This window comes from Leptodactylus fuscus, chromosome 1 (assembly GCF_031893055.1).
Source record: "Leptodactylus fuscus isolate aLepFus1 chromosome 1, aLepFus1.hap2, whole genome shotgun sequence".
NCBI lineage: Eukaryota > Metazoa > Chordata > Amphibia > Anura > Leptodactylidae > Leptodactylus > Leptodactylus fuscus.
Window position 1 is genome coordinate 343010010 of NC_134265.1, and position 27858 is coordinate 343037867.

General features: G+C 46.4%; 1 protein-coding gene across 1 annotated transcript in view; it reads right to left on the reverse strand.

Annotated features, from left to right (window-relative positions):
- FRYL (FRY like transcription coactivator) overlaps positions 1-27332 on the reverse strand; it is a 268920-nt gene extending 241588 nt beyond the window's left edge. The window contains exon 1 of the mRNA XM_075261448.1: positions 27095-27332. The gene's annotated coding sequence lies outside the window, so the exon portion shown is untranslated. The remainder of the gene's footprint in view (positions 1-27094) is intronic.
- Positions 27333-27858: the final 526 nt, after the last annotated feature.

A 27858-nucleotide genomic window follows, 5' to 3' on the forward strand; every position in this document is an offset into this window, starting at 1 on the left:
TGCAGCTCATACCTAAACCCTAATCCGCTGTGTGGAACAGTCAATTATTCACACAATGGACAAAAAGCCCAGATAATGCCATGTCTGTGCGGCAGGCATCCAGGGCTCGGCATACTCCAGATTCCCTGCCCACACCCAGTCTTGCAGGGCAGACCTCTCACAAGGACAAAAAGATGGAAATTGTTTCACACGCCTTTCCATCCACAAACGTCTAATATGTTGGTACTAAAAACATAGCCGATGTTCAGGGGGGCCATTAAGTGAGTCAGTGTGCCGAACAAGACCCTCATAAAAAGGGAGTAAACGCGAGAGATAGTCCAAAAGTCAATTAGGAAAAGAAAGCGGAATGTTATACTACTTAATATTTCCAAAGACAAGATGTACCGCCTATAAGGCGTCAGCACGTTCCATGGTATCCAACAACAGGACACCACACCCCCATCTGTAAATTATTTTAGATAATTGAATAAGCAGCATATAAAGCCTTGATAGAAATAATATAATATAATCCTACAAATATTATAAATGTGAACGTTTGTGGGTTTGGATGTTTGTTCCTCATTCACACAAAATTGGCTGTACGGATTTGCATGAAGTCTGCCACATACATAGATAGGAACCCCGATTAAAACATAGGCTACTTGTTATCCCGGTAAATGACATCACTACACGACCGCAGTGAAGGAATTTAGGTTCACACAACATTAAAGGACCCATGATGACTTCATCACAGGTCCTTCAGCCTTTCTAGGATAGGATCATGCTAGGCAGTGGGCGGAGCTACACACTATTTTGTGGGCGGAGCTATATAGGATGAAGCTGGACAGTGTGAAAGCTGAAAGAAAATGGAGTCTCATGGAAGATCAGGAGATTACAGAACATGCAGGCTGTGTGTGGATAAGAGGAGTATATCGGGTGTAGAGTTTCAGTGAGTACGACGGGGAATGTGTTGTTCTGCCTCTGAGAACTTTGGCACATTTCAGCAATATCCGTTCAGCCCTTTGTAACACAGAAGCTGCTCAGACAGTCACATAACAAAACCCCTGTAATCACAGTTGCCCGATGTAGCAGAGCTTATGCAGCGCTGTAGCACACCTCTGTAGGCTCTCCATATGCAAACATGTGCATACAGCTGGGTATCCTACGCATATGCAGCGATGTAGCAGAGCCGAGATGCGGGAGCACGCTGATCAAACTTTGGCACATTTCAGCAACATCCATTCAGCCCTTTGTAACACAGAAGCTGCTCACACACTGACATAAGAACACCCCTATAATCCAAATGGCCAGATGTAGCAGAGCTTAGGCAGTGCAGTAGCACAGCTGAGTATGCTTTCCATATGCAGAGATGTACAGACAACTAAGTATGCTGTGCATATGCTGCGATGTAGCAGAGCCGAGACGCGGGAGCAGGTGGATCACCCACAACAGCAATTGGCTAAATATAAGGGGCTCAGCGCCAACACCAACCCGCAGACGAAGTCACGGGTATATGCTAGTATAATATAATACAGCAGATAATGCCGCCAAACTGTTCCTATTTATAGTAATGAATCTTATAATTCTGGATGGATATCGTGCCCACAAAATGGCCTATTTCCCTTTATGAAACATCAAAGTTATTCAGAAAACAGGGGAGAAGAGGGGAATTCTAGTAATAAAGTACAGCACATATGGTGCCAAGTGGCCCTTTATACTCTATTCCTACGGCCGACCAAGCCTCAGCCATCTACTTAACAGATCTACGAAGGCTCCGATTGTTTTATGGACCCATCCCCTCAATAGTCCAGTGACGGATGATGGACAGAACACATCTAAGGAGGTCAGTCATCTGAGCAAGCACTTATTTCTTCTCTAGTGCCACAAAGGTACAACTAAATGCAACTTGGATAAATCTCCATTACATGGAACCAGCAAGCTTGTTTCTGGCCAAATGGTCTGGGAAGTGTTATAGGCCGCGGGGAAAACCAGAACGTTAATAATCTCTCCTTTTGGAGCAAAGCTGTCTCCTTACTGCCACCTATCGGAGGTAAACGCCCTGTCAAGTTAATGTCCAACCCTTTAATAGGCCTTACAAAATTGCTAAGGTTATCCAAAAGGATATTCTCCAAAGTGAACGTGTTGATATTATTTTGGACACAACTTTGGTTTATCCGATACCCCTAGTCATGTTTCAAGGCTCATTAAATGGTCTGACATTGAGTTATGGATTAGAGATGAGCAAGTAGTATTCGATCGAGTAGGTATTCGATTGAGTAGGTATTCGATCGAATACTACGATATTCTAAATACTCGTACTCAATCGAGTACCACTCGCTATTCGAATGTAAAACTTCGATGCAGAACCAGCATTGATTGGCCGAATGCTATACAGTCAGCAAATCAACGCTGGTTCTTCTCCTACCTTTAGAAGTCTTCTCCGTGCAGCTTCCCCGCGGCGTCTTCCGGCCCTGAATTCACTCTGCCAGGCATCGGGCCTGGGCAGAGCCGACTGCGCATGTCCACTTGTAGTGCGGGCATGCGCAGTCGGCTCTGCCCAGGCCCGATGCCTGGCAGAGTGAATTCCGAGCCGGAAGACACTGTGGGGACGCTGCACGGAGAAGACTCCTCGGAGGATCCAGCCCGACCCTCACTCGTGGACTTGGTAAGTGTAATTTGATCGACCGTTGCCTACCCTTGAAACGAGCATTTTCCCTCCATAGACTATAATGGGGTTCAATATTCGATTCGAGTAGTCGAATATTAAGGGGCTACTCGAAACGAATATCGAACCTTGAACATTTTACTGTTCACTCATCTCTATTATGGATTAGTTACTAGACAGACTATGTTAGTCCCACTGGAGGAGAGCTTATCTGCATGGAGCCATTAATTCGCACAATGGGTCTGATGGTCTAGACAGAAATTGTGTAACTCAAAGTGACCTAAGCTGTCGCCAACACACGAATGGCAACCTCAAATTTCGGTCACAGTGGTAAACCATCATGGTGAATTTCAGTTCTGGTCTAAATACAAATTCTAAAGGGCCATTTAATGAATGGAACTGCTACTAAAAGATCAGCCTACAAAGAGACCGGTCCCCTTTAAGGACCCATTGCTTTGTCTATTACAGTCACGTTCACTTTTGCATAATCCAAAGTTCCTCAATTTATGTTGTTTTTTTTCTGTTTCGAGCCGTTGTGGTTTTCATTGTTAATGTGTCTTTGCCTGAATGCTAAAATAACTACGAAGTACAACCACAACATTTAGGTTAACTTCTGAAAACATGCATGGAACAAGATGAAAGCAATTCACTGATCCTCATTCATTACCCCCCACCACCGAGAGAAGACCCTGGGCAGAATACAACCGCGTCTTAAAGACAGCCAATTGTCTGTTCTAGTTCTTTCAAGAGCTGCAGCAGAGATACAAATGGGATTAATAGGAGCGACCAGCACGACGCTGCAAAAAGAGCTGGAAACAACCCGTCGTGACTACCACGAAGAAGCCCCTTAGGGATGAATGGGTCTCGTTTCTGTCCCAGATGGGAAAGCAGTATCTGGAATGAACAATGTCTGACCGATACGGGAAATAACAAGACACTGAATGTTACAGGGTGAACCCAGGCGCATCTTTGGTTGCATTTAGCGCCTTCCATGATCGTTCATCTATTTACTATACAGCTAATGGTTAGTGACATGGCCTATTTAAGAACGCGTTGATTACAAGGTGGCTATGAATTTTTAATTTTTTTTTAGCATGTCCCATTTTTGTCCACTTTCATGGATCAGACAAGACTCAAACGTATGTGGGATTTGTCAAAATGGGCCCCAGACAGATGCAAAACATGAACCGTTTCATCCATTTTTATCTATGATCACGTGAACATCGCCCAATACGGCCATGTATTAGACTGAGTGCACACGGAGGCCGCCTCAGTTTCCGGACCAAAAAACAGGTAGCTGCGACTTGATGCCGATGCAGTGCACCGGCATCCAGTCCGCTCCGGATTAGGCCCAATGAATGGGCCAAGTTGGGAGTGTCTTCAGGTGGATTTGCAAGGCAACGTCCCCTGAAGAATGAGCATGTCCATTCTTTTTTCTGGGAGCCAGAACAAACGGAGAACGGACCAGCTCCCATTGATTTCAATGGGAGCCATCTTTTTGGTCAAGATTTTGAGGCCTCAAAATCCTGACCATAAAACTACGCGTGAACTCAGCCTTAGATTGTCAGGGCCCTCCTCCTTTCCCAGTTCCTGCAGCACAGACACACCTGGTGTACGATCCTGTTACGGATCCATAAGTTACAGCACCAGCGGAGAGAACTGCTCCATCTCCAAGGCAGCTGGAAAAGCTAAATGTCCTATAGTCACATCTTGCTTTCCCCTCACCAGCAGACTTTGGGGTACAGCTGGTCTCTACGACAAAGTTAAAGCTGTCCCTATACACTAGATGTACGCCTCACCCAGACATTTATGTGGGAGTCACTGTCTTTCCGTGGGGCTAAGCCCTATTGTACAAGTGCGCTCTTCGTTAGGGTGCCTTCACACGGCGTAGCGCGCCGCTCCTTTATACACGTGTCCGAGCGCGGCACTTCAAAACAGAGCCTACTGATTTCAATGGGTGCCGATATACGCGCGCTACCCATTGAAATCAATAGGTAAAAAAGCCTCTGATGGATTTCAATGGGTAGCGCGCGTATGTCGGCACCCATTGATATCAATGGGCTCTGTTTTGAAGCGCTGAGCTCGGACACGTGTATAAAGGAGCGGCGCGCTACGCCATGTGAAGGCACCCTTATTCTGCAACACAGGCAAATCTGCTCAGATAATATTTTCCGGATCATCCGCAGCCTATTGATCTGTATTGGATATGAGACATGAGCAGATCTGATTAGGATTCTGGTATGTAAATTACACCTAAATTCTTATCAAATCCTGAACATGTGAACAAGCCTTTATGCTGAACCAACACCATTGGATGTTTTTGTTTTTCATCTGTACTTGTTGGTCTGTACTTGTTGGTCTTCCAGACCAACAAGTACAGATGAAAAACAAAAACATCCAATGGTGTTGTGGAGATCAGAGTGGTTTCAAAGTTTCAAAGACATTTGTCTGGGCACAGTACAACATCCAAGTTGGCACCACCATTGTCTTCATCATTGGCGACTATGAGACTTACACCCACCATGTCTGGCACTGTTCACCAGTTATACAGTATTCCTAAAAGGAGGGAGCCAAGAAGTGTTAAGACTTGTTCCCGGTGTGATCTAAGCGGCTCCTCTGACAATATCATTACGTCCACCCCATTGTAAAGCGATAAGTCCGCTAAAGCTTGCCAGAAAGATTAGTCTATCCCAGATACAATGTGATCATCATGGGAGCATCGTCCTTAAAGTGACTCTCCAGAATTATGCTGATAAGGTTCACCGAAGGAAGACGAGACGATATCTGAAGACTGACATAGATTACCGGCCGCCATGACATTCCCGTCTTCTGACCTCAGGAGCTGCGACTGGATTTCCTAACATACATAAGAACTGGGGGTGCAGTGAAAATAGATTCTGTACCCATCAGATATAATCCAAACGGGGGTCACTGATGTAGCGTTAGGGGTAAAATATTGGTGTTAACCGACGTATGTTTGCATTTCGAAGTGAAAACGGATCCAACGCCAGTGCAGAAATTCTCATGTAGGGCCGTGTTCAGATCAAGTCCACTGTTGGAAAAGCTACCAACATACAAAGCGTATCCATAAGGCTCCATTATGGTCAGTAAACAGCAAACAAGGATCTGGAATAGTGTAAAGGATCCCGATATGCCATCCATCAGTATCCAGGTGACAAATAATCATGGTGCGCAGTATAGTCCATTATGGGCGGTGGACGTCACACTGAGCACAACCCTGTCGGACAAATCGGTGATGGCATAACTTCTGGTTTTATGACAGATGTCTCATGATCCTTTGAGGAACTTTTAAGGATCCACTTTGCATTCATAACACAATCACGGGTGCGAGAGTCATTCGTAAAACTAGGCCAGGTGCAAAAAAATAAAAAAATTAAAAATTGCACGATTTACATCCAGAATAGATAAGAGTCCAATCCATATACCTGAGGAGGAGACAGATCATGTCAATTCTCTCCAGGCGGACTAAGATAGTATATCTTCTCCCCAGTCAGACCATGAGATTCTGTGGGAGCTCGGCTGTGTGAATGGCACCATGCACTATTTATGGGTCCATACGCTTTCGGAGTACATTCCTTTGTAGAATATGGCCGCCACAATTACATCAGATACTAAGACCGATAAGGGAATGACGGAAATACCGTGAAGCGAAGTACAGTACTGTGCAAAAGCTTTAGGAAACATGGAAAATTGCTGCAAAGTAAGAAAGCTGAAAGTGATGATACGACCCGCACAGAGCCCTGATCTCACCATCGTCCAGTCTGTCTGGGATACAAGAAGAGAAAGAAGGATTGGAGCCTACATCCACTTAGTTCTCAAAGATGGCGGGAACAACCTCCCTGCCGAGCTCCTTCAAAACCTGTGTGCAAGTGTATCTAGAAGAACTGATGGAAGGCAAAGGTCACCCCAAATATTGATGAGATTTTGATTTCCCTTTTCTTCATTGACAAAACAAACTATTCACACTTCTATTTCTGAAAGCGTTCTTAGATTGCAGTATTTTTTCCACACCTGCCTAAAACTTTTAGAATATCTCAGTATATCCATGAAGTAATGGGAAGTAAATCACGTCGATATTGGACAGTATAGTTATCTAGCGTAACTCTATAATAATATAAGAATCAGAACATGTAACACAGAGATGATGGAAGGACTGGTAACAAATACATCTGTATTCACTGATGGAAGGGGAAACAAAAAAACATCGGAGTCTCTGGAGACATTTCGGTGAGTGCAGGACTCCTCAGGGAGCGACATCAGCTGTCTGACTACCTGCACAGTAAACACTCCCTGTCCCTATATACCGACACTATACATAAATATACAGCTCCCATAGCCTCCAGATAGTCATACCTGAGTCTGATGGATACGGACAGGCCTCTGTATACGCTTAGGGATTTGCATACCTGGCTTTTAGGAAAGGTAACAATTGAGAATTTAGAGGAGTGCGGGGTCACTGTGCCTGGTGGTAGGGCATACAAGCAAATAATAGGAGGAAGAGAAGGAATGTGGCTGAGATACAGACATGCACCCGCTATGGGGGAGGTGTCAGGAGAAAAAGGAAGGAACCGCACTTAAATATGCAGAAACACGTGCACATGTAGCAGAGTCAAGGTTGTTAAATATAACTATGTTACCAGGGAAGCGCAGAGGTGAAGGGGCACCATAGACAATGCTCAAGAGTAAGCCCTAGGGAGATACCATGGAGAGGATTACAGGGACTCATTAGGCCATGCAAGCCCTGCTAAGAATTCTGGCTAAGGAATATGAAAATAAGATCTTCTTGGTGGTGGTGCTCTACCACCACTTTGTGGAAGGTAGCACCCTTTCAATCAATGCATGGATATTTCCTTAAAACCTAAATGTATAATCTGGGTATATAGCCAAGCAAGAATAAGGCCATGCACATGACGGAGTGTGTCGTCCAGGGAGGGGGTTGCTGTTGCAGCAGAATAAACTTGGAGGACGCTCTCATACCTTTTGTAATGCACTCTCCTCTATGGGGTTTTGGATTCATTTTATTCTAATGATACAGACCGGGATAGGATATGCTCTATAGTTATCGGAACGGAGCGACGGGCACCCGCTCGGGAAAGCCTTGGCATACACATTCAGTCATGTGCGTTAGGTCTAACTCCACCAAAATGAAGAGGACAGAACTAAAACTGAAACCACAATAACAAAATTGACATATCTCTAGGCTGTCTAGTCCGTGTCGTGTATATATTGCTTTATGTTTTGCATTTCATGACACAATTTTGTCACTTTTTTGCCACTGTGGCACATTCATGCCACATCCCCTTTTTTGAGGATCCAAACCCACAAGTCTAGGAAATTGAAAAATTGTAGCCCAAAATAGGTTCACCAAAGATACGCCACATTGATCACAGGGTCTAGTGGTAAGCCCAATAGTAAGCCTGGGCATTGCATGTTGCAGCATTTCCCACATACGTGTAATATTCCTACATCATTACAGCGCGCCCATAGAGTCAGGAAAGATCGTCTCTACAGCACGTTGATGGTGCTCCTTGTAACAAAGTCATTAAACCCCGAGAGCCTCTTTAGCCCTGGAATACCAATACACCGCCATGCCCATCTACTTGTACGTTTCCAGGAATCATCATATCCCATTTTCAGAAACCGATAGCGATCGGCTGTAATAAATGCCTGAATATCCGCCATCTCAATAATCAATTCTCATTGTGAGCTAGAAATAATTCTGCAATGTGCACAATCGCCATTTAGGAGATAAAATTGTTTCCTTCCCTCGGCGAGAGGCAGAGCAACGAAGGAGACCCAAGAATGTCTGAATTGTGCTTTCTCCCCTCACATTTCTAATTTTACATCAAAGATTCCAAATATGTCTTTGAAGGATGCTGAAACGTGCCCGGTTATACATGCAAATCAGAAGAGCGGCAGGAGCGCGGCAAATAATGAGCCGATTACGTAACCGTCAATCGTTCCGTCCCAAGAAGAATGAGACTACATGGGGCGCCCCATCTGTGCAGAACTACACGTCCCAGCAGTCCACGTACGGACTCCTTAACAGAAAGGCATCAAGATATACAAAAGAAATTTGTAGTGAAAATCCTGCATTAAAGGGATTCTACCATTAAAACCTCTTATTTTGTGGATAAGACGTCGGAATAGACTTTAGAAAGGCTATTCGTCTCTTACCTTTAGATGTGATCTCCGCCGCGCCGTTCCTTAGAAATACCAGTTTGCAAATGAGTTCTCTGGCAGCGATGGGGGCAGGCCCCAGTGCTGAAAATGCGATGGGGCGTCCCCACTGCTGCTCAAGAACACGATCCTGCGACGCCTCTATCTTCGGCTGGATCCTCTCCTTCTCTGTCGTCTTCCTCCTGCGTCACCTCCGACACCTGCGCAGTTTGCTCTGCCAGTGAGACACTAGTAGAGCCGACTGCGCATGCCAGCCGGTGGCCATTTTTGGGAGGCCGCTCTTGCTCTTGTAGTTCAATGCAGGAGCGGCCTCCCAAAAATGGCTGCCGGCCAGCATTCGCACTCGGCTCTGCTGGTGTCTCACTCACAAAGCCAACTGCGCAGGCGTCGGAGGTGACGCAGGAGGAAGACGGCAGAGAAGGAGAGGATCCAGCCGAAGATAGAGGCGTCGCAGGATCGTGTTCTCGAGCAGCAGTGGGGACGCCCCCATCGTATTTTCAGCGCTGGGGCCCGCCCCCATCGCTGTGAGAGAACTAATTTACATACCAGTAAAAAACAGTATTTCTAAGGAACGGCGCAGCAGAGATCACATCTAAAGGTAAGAGACGAATAGCCTTGCTAAAGGCTATTCCGACATCTTATCCACAAAAAAAGAGGTTTCAATGGTAGAATCCCTTTAAATCTAATTTCTGGGTAAAACAATGGAACGGATAAATGAATACGAAAATTTTTAGACAGATCTGGACAGTGTCTAATGCTAGGGGAAAACGTGAAGTATTATTAGACTGTTTAGTCTCACTTTACACCACTTATTAGTTGGCTTTGTTCCCGACAAAATTTTGGTGCTTTATCCAGAGTTCCTGGCTTACCAGTTTGCATATTAAAGAGGACCTTCCGTGTTGGGGGTGTTATACATGTTGGGGGTGTTCTACAACCCGGAGAGGGGGTCTCCCTGGGATTACACTTTCATTACACCCGAATAAAGTTTCTAAATCTGAGATCCATACATCTCCAAAAACAGTCAAGGAAGTTTTACTATATGGCCCTCCCATTCAGAAACCAGGGAAGTGAAGTCCGTAGGCCAAAGCTCCGACGCTGACGCCTTCACAAAGGGCTGATGGTCATGGTCAGGCAGAAGCTACAATGTATGTGACGAAATAGCTATGGCTATGTATTTACATAAGACTGTCTCTGTACGCATGCAAACACCATAGTCTATGGAGAGGGGAGGGGTGGAGGAAGCTGTTAATGGATTTCTTAACCCATTTTGTCTTATCTTGAAACATAGCAATGTTAAGAGCCTTCCCACTTAATGTGGATGAGTTCAGCTCTTGCACTTACTTGCGTGCATTTTCCAGCAGCCTCCTCCTCCCCCCCCTCTCCATAGACTTCTATGCAAACTCAGTCTGATAAGTGGAGAAGGAAAGCTATTCCTTTAAGAAGTGGTTTTATAATTGGAGGTAGGTGTTAAATAGTAATTGCACATTCCGAATTCATTTGACATGGTAGAAGTTTTGGTCAGCAATAGTCCAGATACTGAGGACTCTACTAATGGTGAACACAAAGGAGTTGATCACTGTACGCGTCCAATGAAGAAGGTAGCACTGTCCTTGGCTCTCACAGCACAAAACCCATAGGCCAGGAGCTGCCAAAGATAAATCTAGGACTGACCTCCGGCAGATGAAAAGTAATAAAACTCATCAACTGAACAATGGATGGGACTGAGATTAGCAGGTTTGGGGGCCATTTACTCTAGTGGCCTATGGACTTGTTGGTGGTTTAGCAACCTGTTGGAAAACGGTATAAACTAAATATGGTGCAACTAAAAATAGGGGTATATCATACACATCCATTATCCCACACAATGGTGTTGAGGACCTTCAAAATCTCAGTTGCAGGGATGATGCATATTAAGCCTGCCATATGTTTTGGATGACGGTCATGTAGTGGTTGGATTGATGATGGGATTGTCTGTACCTACGATCCCACCTTATTATGAACACCAAAACTAACAGTTTACAGAAGCGGATGACTGGCGATCATGCCACAGACTCTTATTTTTGGCCAATCACCAACCAAAAATTTCCAACCTGGTGGTTCGTGTCATTCTTAATATTCGACCGGCAGAGTGGCCAAAATTGTGGCCAAAATTGCCCATTGTCGAACTAGAATCTAACATATAGGACTACCCCTTTTTGGCACAGGAGGAGTCAAAACTAACCAATCAAATTACAGGTGTCAATTTACCAGTTGTTTTTTTTTTTTAACCAAAGAAGTGCTGGATTGTAATTGGTTGCAACTTTCACTTATTTTTGACAAATTAACACCATGCCTTCTAGTTCCCCATCCGTTCATCCCCATAGGCTAATAATGAACCGTACAGGGGTATGTAACGCGGTATTGACATTTGCCCACTGATCTGGTGTAGTTTCCACATCAGTGCCATGTCCCGTTTGAGCCAGACAGAGTGGCCGATAGCCAAAATGTCATCCATTATCCGCTCAGACTAATACAACTGGCCAGACACAATGGATATATGGGAACCCACCATAACTTTGCTGGTAGGAACTGGGGAAAGGCCTGCAATACTGGCTTCTGTGTAGAGATCTATGAACCGTCCACAGCTTCATAGTTGGAGGCGTAAAGTGGTATCAGGAGAGGAGATATAGCATCCCTATAACGGCAAGCCTACATAATGAGCGGGTCTTAAAAACACAGTCGCAATGAATCAGTCTCAGAAAGGATCAGACGGAGGAAGGCCTCCTTAAAAGAATAGGAGTCTCTATGACTATAAAGCTTTGGAGGGAGATTAGGACATGACACAGTCAGATGTAGTACTTGACATGTCTAGACCGTGGTCTCCATCCAGAGCACTAATATCGTCTAGACGGCCGCTCTCTGCTCAAGTGTTTGCTTCTTTCCTTGACATCTGGCATATGATAATAAGGTGTGCAACTCTTTGCCAAATTCTACCTTACCTCTCTATTTATGCAACGGCTGGATAGAAATATTGAGCAGGGCATAGGAAGCAGATGCGATCTGCAGTCTGTCTGGCAGAGAAGCACAAAACTATAGTCTTTAGCTTCAGCGCCAAAAATTTTACCGTTCTGCTCCTTTAAGACTGGCTAAAGAGGTTGGCAAGTCACGATCCTTTCTACCAGAAAGTCTCCAATGCTTTAAAAAGACAAAACAATGAATACCTTACCAATCTCCTACTAACACTGATACCCTGCTGGTCTCCGTTCATCTTGCTTCAGCAATGGCGAGTCAACACACTATGTCTATGCCATAGCCAATCAATGGCTGGATCCGTGATAGGCCAACGCTACCGAGGGCCCCATTACCAACAGTGATTGGCTGCAGTGGTCAAAGTTTTTGTCAACACATCATCAATGGAGCTGGATGAATAGAGATCAGTGAAAAACCAGGAAAGCATAGGCAGAGGAGAGGCTGCGGATTGGATAAAGTATCATTTTTTTAAATTAAATTTACAGAATTCTAACAATTTTATAAAAAAAATTATGAGCGTGAACAATCCCTTTAAGTAGGTCAATATCCCTTATTAGGCAGTAACAGAAGGGGTCAGTCTGATGGATTCGGTCTGGCCACCTGGCCATGCATTCACAATCCTACTAATATTATAAATGTGAAAGTTTGTGGGATTGGATGTTTGCTCCTCAATCACGCTGAAACGCCCGAACGGATTACAGTCAGATATCACACATACCTAGAATGGCGCACGGAAGGAAACACAGGCGCCTTGCCATCCCCAAGTACTGAAATCCCGGTTGGTGGAGGCTGAAGAACCTGAGCTGACGTCATTGTGGCCGTTCGCGTTGATCTCCCACTGGACCAAGTGATAGGGGGTAGCGGAGCTGTAGACACTCAAGCCGGCCGCAAAGCCTTTACACTGGGCTCTGATTGGAGTGGCCAATGCAGGAGACAGAGCTATAGTGGCTCAACACTGCTACATCTGAGATCGGCCCACAATGGAGACTGCTGTGGTCCGATCTTAGACTCCGCCTCCTCACAGACGAGCCTCCGGCAGAACCAGCGTTGATTGGCCGAATGCTGTACTCTGTACGGCGTTTGACCAATCAACGCTGGTCAATGCATTCCTATGGGAAAAAGTCAGCTCCCGCATTATTAGTGGCGTAATACAGTGACTTGGGTGTGTTAGATGCCTCCAGACATGCTTCCCCTGCTGTCCAAGTTGCATTGCAGAGGTGTTGGCATCATTTGCTGAGGTGTCATAGTGGACTTGGTGACTCTCCTGAGTCGAAGTGTGGTTTCCCCTGAAACAAAGCTTTTTTCCCCATAGACTATAATGGGGTTCGATAGTCGTTCGAATAGTCGAACATTGAGGGTCTATTCGAAACGAATATTTCACTGTTTGCTCATCTCTAGTGAATACGCCTCTGTTTGGTAATGGAGGGGGGGGGGACATACATACAAGTCCCACTAATGTGTCCATAACTTTGGAAAACAAGTTTATTAAGGTAAAGCATGATTGTTAGGAGCGGTATTTTTCCGTATACAGGCAGCTTCCTCTATGTTTATCAGCAGATGTTAACACAAAAACGACAGGAACCTGCAGGCATCTATCGCATCTGTGAGTGTCATTAATAGCGCTTTCAGGTCAGCGGTTCTTTGATTCTTCATCAAACCACCTTAGACAAGTCAGAAGATAAAGCCTAGAAACTGATGGTGGACAAAAATTAGATTTATTGGATTTTTTCAAAATAAATATACAATACAATTGTGGAACTAAACTGTACAGATGAACTGAATTAGAAAAAATATTTAGGTGGACACAAACATGGGGAATTGTTACCGACGCGGGAAACGCTGTTGTGTATCATGAGATTGACTCCGACAGCCATGTCCATCATCAAAGCATGTGATCAAAGTAATGGAAGGTGGTAAGCAGTCCCTAATCCCTAGACATGGCCACTGTGTCTGTGCTGTATTGCCCCTGCCAATACCTATTAAGAAAACAACTAGCACCTAGTTCAATCCCCCAATACTCTAGTAGTCCACTATTAGGGTGATTAGGTGGGGTGATAATGGGGTATAATAGTCTTTGGGGTCTCATCTTCCCCTCATTTGGTGGCAGCGATCTCCACAGTGGTCTCCTCTTCTCCCAGTAGGATGTAGAGTTCCCTCTTCTCGTCTGCAGATATGAAGTCTGGGATGCGGGCTCACCAGTATTGCTGAGATATCTTTAAAGCGTTATCCTTCATTATCTATTGATGACCTATCCTAAGTCCTATTTATGGCCACCACAGGACCAGCTGCCCGGGGGTTCATCCAGTCCCTGTACTGTACTGTACAGAGCTGGAAGCAGTTGTCTTAGTGCCCCCTATAGAGCGGGCTCTGCTACTACAGCTCAGCAGAACAAGCACCCAGCCACTATATAGCGCACGGAGACAACTGCTTCTGGCTCTGTGCACTGACCAGGTGAACCTTGGACTAGTCTGTGGCCCCCACCGATCAGATATTAATGATCTATCCTAATACCCATTACTTATTTTTTAATATTTCTTGTTTTATTGTTTCTGAGGTCCTTAGACATGAACATATAAGGGTGGACGCTCATTGGCATTGGTGCCTCAATAGAAGACTCCACCGCAGAATTCACTGAAGTGGCTGATACCAGAAAACAACAGATTGCCTGCACCTGACCACCAAGTGGAGAGAAGATAAAGATTTTCAATATTGTTTCCAAGCAGCCCTAAAAATGTCCGGTGGTGTTTGCACGCTGGGTGGTCTGTATACACCGCCTGCGTTGTTTGCTCACGGCGCAGTTACAGGACACAAGTGCCTTGGTATATGCACAGCAGAGTCCTGGTAACAAGTCGCACTCTTCCCAAGTCTCCATGGCAGGCGGCTGCCTATATAAGTCTATGTGAAGCCAATATACAAGCGATGTGTTTTATTGCAGCCCTGAACTGGGTCTAATGGCAGCTGCTTGCTGTGCCCCCTCCCCACCATCTGATGAGACACTAAAACGCAAGGAATAAATAAGAGCCCATTGCATTGTTTTAGTGAGATTAGTCACTGGCTAAAAGCACTGATCCAGACTCCCAGATAGTGCAGAGCTCTTCATCCTGGGGGAAGCCAGATGCAGGGCGACACAGATTAATACGACATCACCATAAGCTTCTATAAACCAGCATCCATTTGGTTGCTACTCACTGCTATGGAAAACAGGGACACGTCTGCTAGCCCCCATCCTGAAAAGCGTCCAGATAAGAGCGTCTCATAGACATGCAGTGCACGCTCTCATTCTGCTAAATCTGCCCTAAATCATAGAGCAATCATTTAATCATGAGAATGCTAAACAAGCGCTTTCATTACCACTGAAAAGCGGGGCATTATGTACCCGGCTCAGCGGACCAAATCCTCAGCGCTCGATGGATGAAGAATCCGCCAACTGTCCCTCACTTCTCCGACTATGACCGCCATCCAAAATATAGTAACAGCACAGGGTCACTATTATTGTTGGCACCGGTGTGCGTTGTGAGAAGTGAAAATCCATTGCAATCCTTATAAAGGATTGTACATTGTTGCAGCTTGCAGACTGGTCAGAGGGCCCATGCTGACCAGTGACCACTGCTGAAAGCACTAATGCAACGGAAACAGGCTATAGAGTAATGGAAGAAGGTGGTCTAGTCTCATATTATAGCATATGAATACCCGGGCATCACTTATCTGGCAAACCATGAGGAGAAGCTGTGATGGTCTAGGAAATCTTCTGTATAAGATATCTCAAAAAAACAAAAACAGGAGAGACCCCGAGCGGCCCGTAGTATAGTATTATTAGAGACAACAGTGGTGTACGACAAGTGCAGGCTCACCTTTGAAGGTTTGTGATTACACAACTTTGCACTGGCACTGGGAACGATTAGCAGAGGCTACCTCTCTGTAGTGTGTAGAGCTGCTGGGTTCCTGGCACCCCGCGGGTGTATAAGCATGCAACGTAGGACCGCTACCACTTTAAGGGGGGCGTTCACACTACCGTCTGTGTCCGACAGGTAGTGTCCACGCAAAATCTTGCACGGACACTAGGAGCGGAAACTACCTGTCGGACACAGACGGTAGTGTGAACGCCCTCTAAGTGGTTTTTTTCATCTGTTGAGCGCGGTTTCTCATTTACTGGATCATCTATTTTTGATCTGGTACCGCTCCTACATTGCATCTGTATAAGATATAGATCCAGGTATTCATGTCAATGTTACTTTGACACTTAAGGCCCAGTTCACATCTGCGTTTGGGTTTCCGTTCGCGGAGTCTGCTTGGGGAAAAGCGAGAGGAAACCACTGGGATCCCATTATAGTCTATGGGGTCTGCGGGTTTCCTTTAGGTAACGGCTTTTTAATGGTTTCCATTCGGGGGATCCCCATGCAGTCTCCACAAACGTAGATGTGAACCAGGTCGAACATCTACCCAACACAGTTGAAAACCACGTACACCTTTCATGGCAACAACATTCCCCTATAGCAGTGGTTTCTTTCGCAGGGTAACGTTCCCTGCCACATGGCCAGGAATGGTTTAAGGACAAGGTGACTTGGCCTCCAAATAGTCTTCATAAGGATACGTTGGGGGGAATTTACCAAGTCATCTAACCCAGATTTTTGGCATAGATGGGTGTAAAATTGCCACAAAAATCTTTGATGCATGGCCCTTTCTGCACCATATAGGTGCCACGCTGTTGGTTCTGCACCCCACTTTTAGGAATGTGTGCTGAGAAAGGAAGAGACCAAAGCAGGGAGCCAAATGCCTGTCTTAATAAATTCTCCCCCACTGTTTAGACAAAGGTTTCCCAATCCTTTGTTTTACCGGGGCCTCGCTAGACAGAACATGGTAATGTCAGGGCCTCACCACACATGGGCAAAGTCCTACCAGAATAAAAAATATTACTGATAGTCTCCAAAAAACACTAATAAAAGACCAAAAGAAGTCGTGCTACTAAACCAGAGAGTGTTGCAAGCTTGTACACCCCGTGCATGGGCTTAGCTATAGGGGCACAGAAGTATCACTTTCTACTGGGCCCTGGAGCCTAAGGGAGCCCAAAAGCCTCTCCACAGTATTTTAGACATCATATGGCAAGTGAGGGCCCCATGACTTCTTTGCTTAGGGGCCAAGGAGCCTCAAGTCACACTTCTGACAAAGATTACTTTTATGAACCCTTCTCCACAGCTGAGCTTCACCTACAACTAGGGGGCACCTCACGAATTGAGAAGCAGGGTTACGTACCACGTTATATGGAATATGTGGAAAACTGCTAAGAATGTGCAAGCACCTTTTAATACACTTGGAGCAATTCACTTCTTACACTCAGTTCACATGTGTGTTTGGGATTCCGTCCAGGATCCCCCAAACAGAAACCTATAAGCATTAAAGGGATCCTAACTTTAAAACTCAATATTTATCCCTAATACGTAGGAATAACCTTAAGAAAGGCTATTCGTCTCCTACCTATAGATGTTTTCTCCAGGCTGCCGTTCGGTATAAATCCTGGTTTTCGCCAGTATGCAAAAGAGTTCTCTCACAGCACTGGGGGCGGGCCCCAGCACTCAAACAGCACTGGGGGCATCCCCAATGCTGCGAAAGAACTCTCCAGCGCCGCCTCCATCTTCTTCAGGAACGGGCTTCTCTTAGCATCTTCTTCCGGCGCTGGCTTCAAACTTCTAGGCCTCAGGCAAAGCCGACTGGGTATGCCAGCCGGCCACAAGAAAATGGCCACTTACACAGTAAGTATAAGCAGCCATTTTCTTGTGGACGGCAGGCATGCGCAGTTTGAACCCAGAGCCGGAAGAAGAAGTAAAGAGAAGCCGTTCCAGACGAAGATGGAGGCGGCGTTGGAGAGTTCTCCCACAGCATTTGGGACGCCCCCAGTGCTGTTTGAGTGCTGGGGACCGCCCCCAGTGCTGCGAGAGAACTCATCTGCATTCTGACGAAAACCGGGATTTATAACACAACGACGGCGCGGAGAAGACATCTAAAGGTAGGAGAACAATAGCCTATTCCTGCGTGTTAGAGGGGAAAAAAATTGAGTTTTAATGATAGGATCCCTTTAAAAAGCGGTTAGCTAAGAAACCACACGGACCCCATAGATTACAATGTGGTCCGTACAAACTATGCAGAGAGTAAAGTCCTGCAAGCAGCAGTTTTCTCTCCACTATTTTCATGCGGAAACCACATGGACCCCATTATAGTCTATGGGCTTTGTGTGGCTTCTTAGGTAACCACATTTTATTGCGTATAGGTTTCCGTTCAGAGGTCCCCCCGAATAGAATGAATAGAATACCGAACGCAGATGTGAACCGGGCATTTATAGTATATCCTATGGATATGTCACAAATGTCCAAAGTGGAACTCTAACCTGACCATGTGAATGAGGCCTTTGAGGAATTCAGTAAATAAGAGAAAACTAGACGTAATCCAGTAAGTCAGCAGCAATGAATCCCAGCTGGCGGGTCGTCCTCCTGTCACATCCCTCCCGCAGCAGAGGTCTTACTCGCAGAACTCAACAACCTGACAACTAGAAGAGCGCTCGCTGCAGGAGTAACACCGCTAACCTCAGACAGCAGCATTCTCAGAGTCAGACATCTGCCCACCCGGCTCAGGAGTCATCTACGTGTCTGACAGACTAAAGAAAGAAAAGACTGCTCTTATCTGTACATGCAATCCCACTGAAAACGTCAAGAAATCTGAAAAGACGTCTCAAGAAATTCCATCAACTCAACACGAAGCCTTCTAAGATCTATAAAAGGCCTCGGCACAGAAATAACAGACATGTCACATAGTAATGTAAGAAGAGACCTCACACAGGAAGTAGCGGGCCACAAACAAAACCTGACAGAAGACGAGCGAGCGGAAGGAGCTGTACAAGAGGGGTTCCTTGGCTGGGAGTCAGGATGATAAGGCGGTGTGGGTGCAGAGAGCGCTTCTAGAGCACACGACGGAAAGGACGCTACTCTCCTTACGTTTCCGTATTAGTAAAAAAAATTTAAAAAATTATTCTGGACCAAATTTCCAGAGATATCGGTGCCATTACTTTCAACTACCAATACCATGGTCTGGCCTCTTCATTGCTGTACAGTAAATAATACCGCCTGCTAGTACACTGCTACAGTCTTTCACTGTAATGGGGGGACATTTCTCACCACTCAACAAGGACACCGAGTTAGGGCTAGTTCACACGGGGACATGGAGGAGGATTTCGACAGCGGAATCCACGTCCTAATCCTCCTCCATACAATGTTAGTCTATGTAGACTGCTAGCAGAGAAAAAGAAGCGACATGACCTTTCCTCAGGCGTTTTCCGCCTGAAGAATGCAATAGAAGTGAATGGGAGGCAAAAAACGCGCGTTTTTTTTGCAAAAATAAGCATCGGCTTTTTTTGCAAAAAAAAACGCAACGCGTTTTTTTCAGCCCATTCACTTTAGGGTCAGTTCACACATGAGCAAAGGGGAGGTTTTTGACAGTGGATTTCGCTTCCAAATCCGCCCCTTTACAATGGTGGTCTATGCAGACCGCCGGGCTTCTTTTTTCCATTAGCGGCAGGCTGCTGCTAGCGGAGAAAAGAAGCGACATGTCCTCTCTTCAGGCGGAAGCCGCGGCGCGCTGGGCCACAGCTTCCGCCTAGCGGCAGCACCCTCCTGTATCAGCTCATTCATCTGAGCCGATATAGGAGGGGAAAGCAGTGACCGTGTTGGTCGTGGCAGGCGGGTTTTGACCAGAGAGAGACGCCGTGTCTCTCTCTGTGTCAAAACCCGCGTGGCCCCCAACGTGTGAACTAGCCCTTACAGGAGGGGAAAACAGCCTGGCTTTTTTCTGAAGCTGTTTTTACAAAAAAAAAGCTCAAAAAAAGCTTGGCAAAATCCAAAAAAAAGCTTCCTAATTAGGAAGCTTTTTTTTCCGGTGCCAAAATAAGCCACACGTTATTCCCGTGTGAACTAACCCTTACAGGGCCGGCTCCTTTTGCAATGACGTGATATTGGTAGCCGAAATGAATGGCACTGATGTCTCAGGCAATGGGGCCCATACCCGCAATACTGACAGGGCGCTGGATTCAGCTTTGCAGCAGTATATAATGTCACATGGAGGAGGACATGAAAGGTCTTCTTTAAGCCTATCATATGAACGGAACTCCAAGTGTTACCTGTCTGCCAGACACACAAGACGGTACGGAGTGATTTGCTGCCTACAAACAATAAACTTTGCCCAAAAAATGTGATCACCCAACGCGTTTGGGCTTCAGCTGAGTCATTGGCAGCTTTTTTGGGTCCCCTATTGGGAACAAGTGCCGAGATAACTGTCCCATGTAAAAGAACACAGAAATTTTCCTGCAGGAATCGCCAGTACGGTCTCCATCAGGTTTACCTACTTTGTATGTAATGCACACACCATATCACACGTATGTAGAGTAGACAGGATCCAGGCCTTGTAAATGGCAATTTGCACCCTGCAAATACATCACGTAACAAAGCCATACGGATTTATAATCCCCTGCAGCTGTATACGGTTTTCACATAGTTTCCCTACTTGTAATAGGAGGAGCTCTCTTATTTATGAATAAGCATCCCAACAGGGGGCGCTGTACCATCACTTTTTTTTTTTTTTAAAGGAGCTTGTCAGTAGGAAAATCGGTATCAGACTTACAACAGTACCTTGTGAGGCGGCTTCTGCATTTTCCAAAGATGCCTTGCTTATTCTGCATGGCGGCTCCATTTTCATCCGGAAAATGCAAATTAGCTGAAAAGGTCTTTAGGGGGCGTTTGTTTTCCTAGATAATCTCCCCCACCCCATTCCTGTAGTGAGATCTCCCACTTCGACTGCATTTAGGGGCGATTATCTAGAGCAGAGAGTGAAGCCCTGCCAGGAGAGGACAGGCCGCTAAAGCCCTAACTTATAGAAGAATAAAGCACAGATCTTTAGGAGCGTGGAGCTGCAATGCAAAATAAGAAAGACATATTTGGAAAATGTAGAAGCCGTCCTACAAGGGGCTGTCATTAGTCTGACCTGTTTTCCTGCTGGCAGAACCCCTCAATACCTTGTAGTTTACTGGCAAGGCTCAGTTTATGGCATGCTGCAAATACACATATCCTTTAGAGGACGTGTAACACCCCTACTCTCCTATCTGACCCGGCTCGTGCTCCTTAGGCGTTCTGTTCTGGTAGAAATCCCATTTATTCTCACTAGTGTTTAGCGCACAAGGCTCAAATAACAAAGCCCGCCAGGTCTCAGTGTCCGAAACCAAAGGATAATAATGGCTGATAAAGGCAGCGCCATGTTACCAGCATGTACAGGCAAGCCGTGTGTGAACAATGCCTCTGCTGCGGTGTACCAGGGACCAGCACGAAAGACTGGATAGAAGGCAGACATTAACATTTCTCGCAGCGTCTGGCATGTTGTAGAGAAAGGACAATCCTGAAAATAGCAAGTGTGAACAGGACCAACGGTATGGCTGGTTATAAGGTGCAAGAGTCACAAAACACAAGTGTACGAAGCAAATGTGTTGTCGAAAATAAAAGAACCGTAGTCTGGTCTGCTTTATAGTGAAAGTCATAGGGAAATATCAGAAGCTGTGATCAGTGGGGGGGGGGTCCGAATAGAGGAACAATGGGCTCTAACACTGTTCTCACTCATGCGGCGCACCGTCCACAGTCACGCGGCGCACCGTCCACCGTCACGCGGCGCACCGTCCACAGTCACGCGGCGCACCGTCCACAGTCACGCGGCGCACCGTCCACAGTCACGCGGCGCACCGTCCACAGTCACGCGGCGCACCGTCCACAGTCACGCGGCGCACCGTCCACAGTCACGCGGCGCACCGTCCACCGTCACGCGGCGCACCGTCCACAGTCACGTGATGGACACAAAGGTGCACAGCTCATTACTGTGCTGTGACTATAACAAGCGGCACCTGTGTGCTCATCACATGACCATGCAAAATTGTAGAACTTTCCATTATATATACAATTATATTTGTCTCTCCATATTGGTCTGAAACCAGACAACCCCTTTAAGCCACATTTAGCAAGTTGTGGAGAGTTCCTTTAAGGTGACTCCACACTACTAGGTCTGACACATGAGACGTCTTAGTTACACTCCATGTAATACACCTGGTACCGCTATAACTATTATCATTACAAGGATATAAATCCATCAGCGCTTTCACATGGCGCCTGTAGTAGGTCACAGGACACACACACAAGGCGGACACTACACAGATGACTGTCACACATTATGCTGAGGCCGCATGGACGTGTCCGCACAAGTAACAGAAGGGTTTGTCACAACATTGGATTACATGTCCTCGTGTACTGCATAGTCCTATTGTGGTGCGTACATTCACTTCTCGCTGGGGCTGAGGTCACAACAGGAAGAATGACATATGTAACACCAACATGGGATCTGCTCACATCAAAAACAATTTGGGGAAGGTTCTTCTTTATTAGATAACCCTCTGCAGAACCCAAACAATTCTGCTGGGCCGGCCGATCACCAGAAATAGATTTCAGAGCATTTAGACACTCTACAGAAGATTCGGGCAATTGGTTCCCATTCCTTTTGTAGGCGCTGCTAGTTTTGTCTTAAAAAACTACATAGCAAAATCTGGGGCCTTAATGTACAAGAGGTTTTGTGACTGTATGGAGGGGCTATGTCAGGCAGGTGTCTTAAGAGGAGAGTATACAGACGACATGCTGACCTTCACTCAGCAGGAGCCGTATACATCTGGTTACTGTCACACAGAATAAACACTGCATCTGTTCTGATAGGTGAGGACTGAAGGGTCTGCAATATACGGGAATATGCACAAGAATAAGGCGGCAGGCATAGAGCAAGGAAAGAGGCCGCAGAGGTATACGGGTGTCACCCATGTGTCGTCTGTGCTGTTCAATCATGGTACATGGTCATATACATGTAATCTACATAGCAGAAGTGTAACAAAACCTGATTAGAGAACCTATGGGCTGCAGGTGACACATTGGCTTCTGTTGTGGGCATGCTCTGTCACTCTGCAAACAAACAAGTCCCGTTAGGCACAGCCCATAAAAGTGCTGAAGATGAACCCAAGGCCCGGTTCACATCTGCGTTCGGGGGAGTCCACTCAGGGACTTATACGCATTAAAAAGCGGTGACCTAAGGAAACCACATGGACCCCCATAGACTATAATGGGGTCCGTCTGGTTTCCGAAGGAATCATGCTGCTTGCAAGACTGGAAACTGAGCGGAAACCACACGGACCCCATTATAGTCTATGGTGTTTGCGGTTTTCCCCAGGTAACCCCTTTTTAACGCGTATAGGTTTCCATTCGGAGGATCCCCGAGCAGACTGCCCCAATGGAAACCCGAACACAGATGTGAATAGGGCCTAAGCTACAATGTAGCACAAGAGAGATCAACCCAAAATGTAACTATAAGAAGTAACCTCACCCGCTTTCCAGTAATTCACACAACACATTAGTCATACAAACAATCCGCCAACTAACTAACAATACTAATAAGAATGACCGGACTACACCGCAGTCAGACAATGACCCCAAGGTCAGCGCCGAATTATTAAGGAGACGGAAACTAGAAGGACAATGTGATCAGTCATAGTCTCTGTAGACCACAAGACACACAAACCTAATAGGTGATGCTATATGTGACACAGATAGAGACATAACTAGAGTATGACGCATGTTTCTACATAGTACACTACGGTCGGTATATATACGCTCCTAGCATATATGTTACATCTACATATAAAGCTACATTGGGCCAATGTATGTCTAGTATATAGGAATGTACTGTACACTGTAATTTCCCATACAGTGGGCCAATTTAAAGGGAAAATTGTATACAGTGAGGGTGTTTTTGTTTTTTTCCAATGCATGGAGCAACGCAGCGGCAAATTTGGCTCCGCCCACTTTTCTGTTGACCCCACCCATTCTCATTAATTTTTTCATTCTTTTTTCATTCTTTCAGTTTCAAGTCCCCCCCCCTCCATCTCTGTTCCCAGTTTCATGTCCCCTCCATTTCTGCCCAGTTTCGTGCCATTCTCCCCCCCTTCATCTGCCCACAGTTTCATGTCCCCCTGTCTCTGCCCCAGTGTCATGCCGTTCTCCCCTCCTTCATTTGCCCCAGTGTCATGCCATTCTCCTTCCCCCCTCATCTGCCCCGTTTCATGAGCCCCTCTCTCCCTCATACACATAGTTGTAGGCGTGATGTGACGTCATCACATCGCGGCTATAAATGCCGGAGCGCAGCATTAAAGCCTATGTATTCAGCTCATCGGTGTCCGTACTCCGTAGGACGCTGATGAGTTGAAATTGGAACATACCTCCTGCCAAATGGGACTGTTTTGTTAGGTCCGGGCCACGCCACGGGGCCCCGAGCGTTTGTCCGACTCGCCCAGCCCTGGATCCACCTCTGATTAGGGTAGGTCAGCAATATTTTTAGCCAAGAAATGCCTTTAAGGCTAAGGCCACACACAGAAAAATGCAGTGGAAAAAATGCAACAAAAACACTTAGTGGCAGTGTTTTTTCTTTCTCTATTAAGTGTACAGGGGAAACGTTTGTGACTCCGCGGATAAAACTACCAGGCTGCAATTTTCAAGGATACATAGGTTTTTGAGAATGCAGCTTTTCTGCAACATGGCGCCTTAGCCTAAAGGGGTTTTCCAGGACTTACTCATTTATGACATTAAGATACGTCATCTATAAAACATCGGCAGGGGTCGGACACACGGGACCTGCTGAGAAGGAGTCTGAAGAAGATGCAGAGCTGACATGTAGACTCTACAGCATGGACCATGCATAAAGGTTGTCCATGGACGCTCAGCTCAGCCCATTCACTTGAATGGGTCTGAACTGAGCTCAAGCCATATGACTGATGAATGTGATGTCACATGATCTGGGTGTCAGACCCCCTACGGATTTTCAAATGATGACCTAATCTAAGGATAGGACATCAATTGATTGAGCCTGGAAAACCCCTTTAAGACAAAGGATAGACAAAAATACCGCAGACTTTAGGAGCTTCTCCCCCGTGTACCTGGATCAGGCTGAGCAGATGAATGGGTACACTATCCTTGGGTGGCAGCCATAAGATGCTGTTCATAGTAAACAGGAGTGCAGACACTCTCCGGTCCACGGACGGATGATATAAGGAGCTGAGGGAGTCACTAAACAGCACCTGCATGCTATTGTTTAGGGTCACGCTGCCGTCATCAGCCCCAGCTGGCAAAACATGCAAACTTAGGAGACACCACACTGCAGGCATTGTATTGTATGGGGCTCGCCCTGCAGACACCGATGTCGCTGACACTAGAAGACAGTGTTTTCCAACAAGGGTCCCCGAGAGCCCTGATCTGTAGGGGTTAAGAATCCAAGACTTATATTATCAATGTAAACGTGACAACTGCACTGAGAACATCCCCTATGGGCAGACAGCCAGACTGACCACAGGCTCCTGCATAGTCTGATGGATTTCCTCTACTGGTGTGAGCAGTGCACAATGCCACATGTAGTGATGTCACCCTGTCCATAGCCACACAAAGTGATGTCACCCTGCCCAAAGCCACATGTAGTGATGTCACCCTGCCTAAAGCCACATCTAGTGATGTCACAATATCCTACAAAGTGATGTCACCCTGCCTAAAGCCACATCTAGTGATGTCACGATATCCTACAAAGTGATGTCACCCTGTCCAAAGCCACATGTAGTGATGTCACCCTGTCCAAAGCCACATGTAGTGATGTCACCATATCCTACAAAGTGATGTCACCCTGCCCAAAGCCACACGAAGTGATGTCACCCTACCCATAGCCACATGAAGTGATTTCACCCTGTCCAAAGCCACACGAAGTGATGTCACCCTACCCATAGCCACATGAAGTGATGTCACCCTAACCATATGTAGTGATGTCACCTTGCCTACAGCCACATGAGGTGATGTCACCCTAACCATATGTAGTGATGTCACCTTGCCTACAGCCACATGAGGTGATGTCACCCTAACCATATGTAGTGATGTCACCTTGCCTACAGCCACATGAGGTGATGTCACCATATCCTACCGCCACAAGAAGTGATGTCACCCTGCCCAAAGCCACATGTAGTGATGTCACCATATCCTACAAAGTGATGTCACCCTGCCTACAGCCACATGTAGTGATGTCACCCTACCCAAAGCCACACGAAGTGATGTTACCCTGCCCAAAGCCACACGTAGTGATGTCACCTTATCCTACAGCCACATGAAGTGATGTCACCCTACCCATATGAATTGATGTCACGCTGCCCAAAGCCACATACAGTGATGTCACCCTGCTCACAGGGACATGTAGTGATGTCACCATATCCTACAGCCACATGAAGTGATGTCACCCTTCCCATAGCCACATGAAGTGATGTCACCCTGCCTACAACCAAATGAAGTGATGTCACCATATCCTACAGCTACATGAGGTGATGTCACCATATCCTACAGCCACATGAAGTGATGTCACCATATCCTACAGCCACATGAGGTGATGTCACCATATCCTACAGCCACATGAAGTGATGTCACCATATCCTACAGCCACATGAGGTGATGTCACCATATCCTACAGCCACATGAGGTGATGTCACCATATCCTACAGCCACATGAGGTGATGTCACCATATCCTACAGCCACATGAAGTGATGTCACCATATCCTACAGCCACATGAAGTGATGTCACCATATCCTACAGCCACATGTAGTGATGTCACCATATCCTACAGCCACATGAGGTGATGTCACCCTGCCCACAGCCACATGAAGTGATGTCACCATATCCTACAGCCACATGACGTGATGTCACCATATCCTACAGCCACATGACGTGATGTCACCATATCCTACAGCCACATGACGTGATGTCACCATATCCTACAGCCACATGACGTGATGTCACCATATCCTACAGCCACATGACGTGATGTCACCATATCCTACAGCCACATGACGTGATGTCACCCTACCCATAGCCACATGACGTGACGTCACCATATCCTACAAGTAGCTAGTTTAGTAGTGCACTGCAGGGCAGAGAAGCCTAAACCAGCCCAGTTCTATTAGATTGCAAGCTCTTGGGGCTAGAGGATCAGTGAGTGAGACGACTGATGACATCACCCTGGGCTGATAGCTCTGGGGAGCCGCTAGCCATGTATATAAGCACGTATATGTACGGCTATGGTGCCCCCCACTGTGTACACTCACCGGGCCGGATAATAACGCCGCTCTCCGGATCTGATCTCCCGCTGGGGTCCTCTTATCAATATATCCGCTGAGATTTAGCCGCTGCCGCCTCCGATTCACACCCTGTACAGTTATCGGTAATATTTCCATCCGAGTCCGATTCCCAATCCGTCCCCGCAGCGTCCAGATTCTTTCTTTCCCACTCTCAGCCTCTCTCTCTCTATTCTTTCTCTTCCCCCTCGATTCGCCGACGTTAGTTGCACGCCAGCCTCCGCTACACGCTGATTGGTTTGCCAGCTGCGGAAGGTGGGCGTGGAAACGGGAACTGGACACGTCATTGGATGACACACCTGTCAATAATGTTCGGCAAGTGTCACCGCCTCCTTCATGTCCAAAGCTCGGCATGTCGACAGACATCAGCCTGTCAATCACTAAGCGATGTCTGGCACAGCCGCTGGGATTGGCTGAGAGAGGACGGGAGGGAACGCCCCCTCCAAGGAGCGATGCAGTCATCTAATTGGCCTACTGGCGAAACATGACCCCGCCCACAAAGCAATGCCATGTTGTGATTGGGTGACTGGATCGATTTAATAAGCACACCCTTGTGTTGATTGGCTGGGGGCGCTGTCAGTACAGTGTAGACTTCAGACATGTTCTACACATGTTGATACAATTCAAAAGCCTCCAAGCTCTCCAGGCATTTACTATAGAGCTGTGGCGCTATGTGTAAGGCTTGTGTGTCCTGCTGTGTGACGCACACAACACAACATAAACACGGGAAGGCT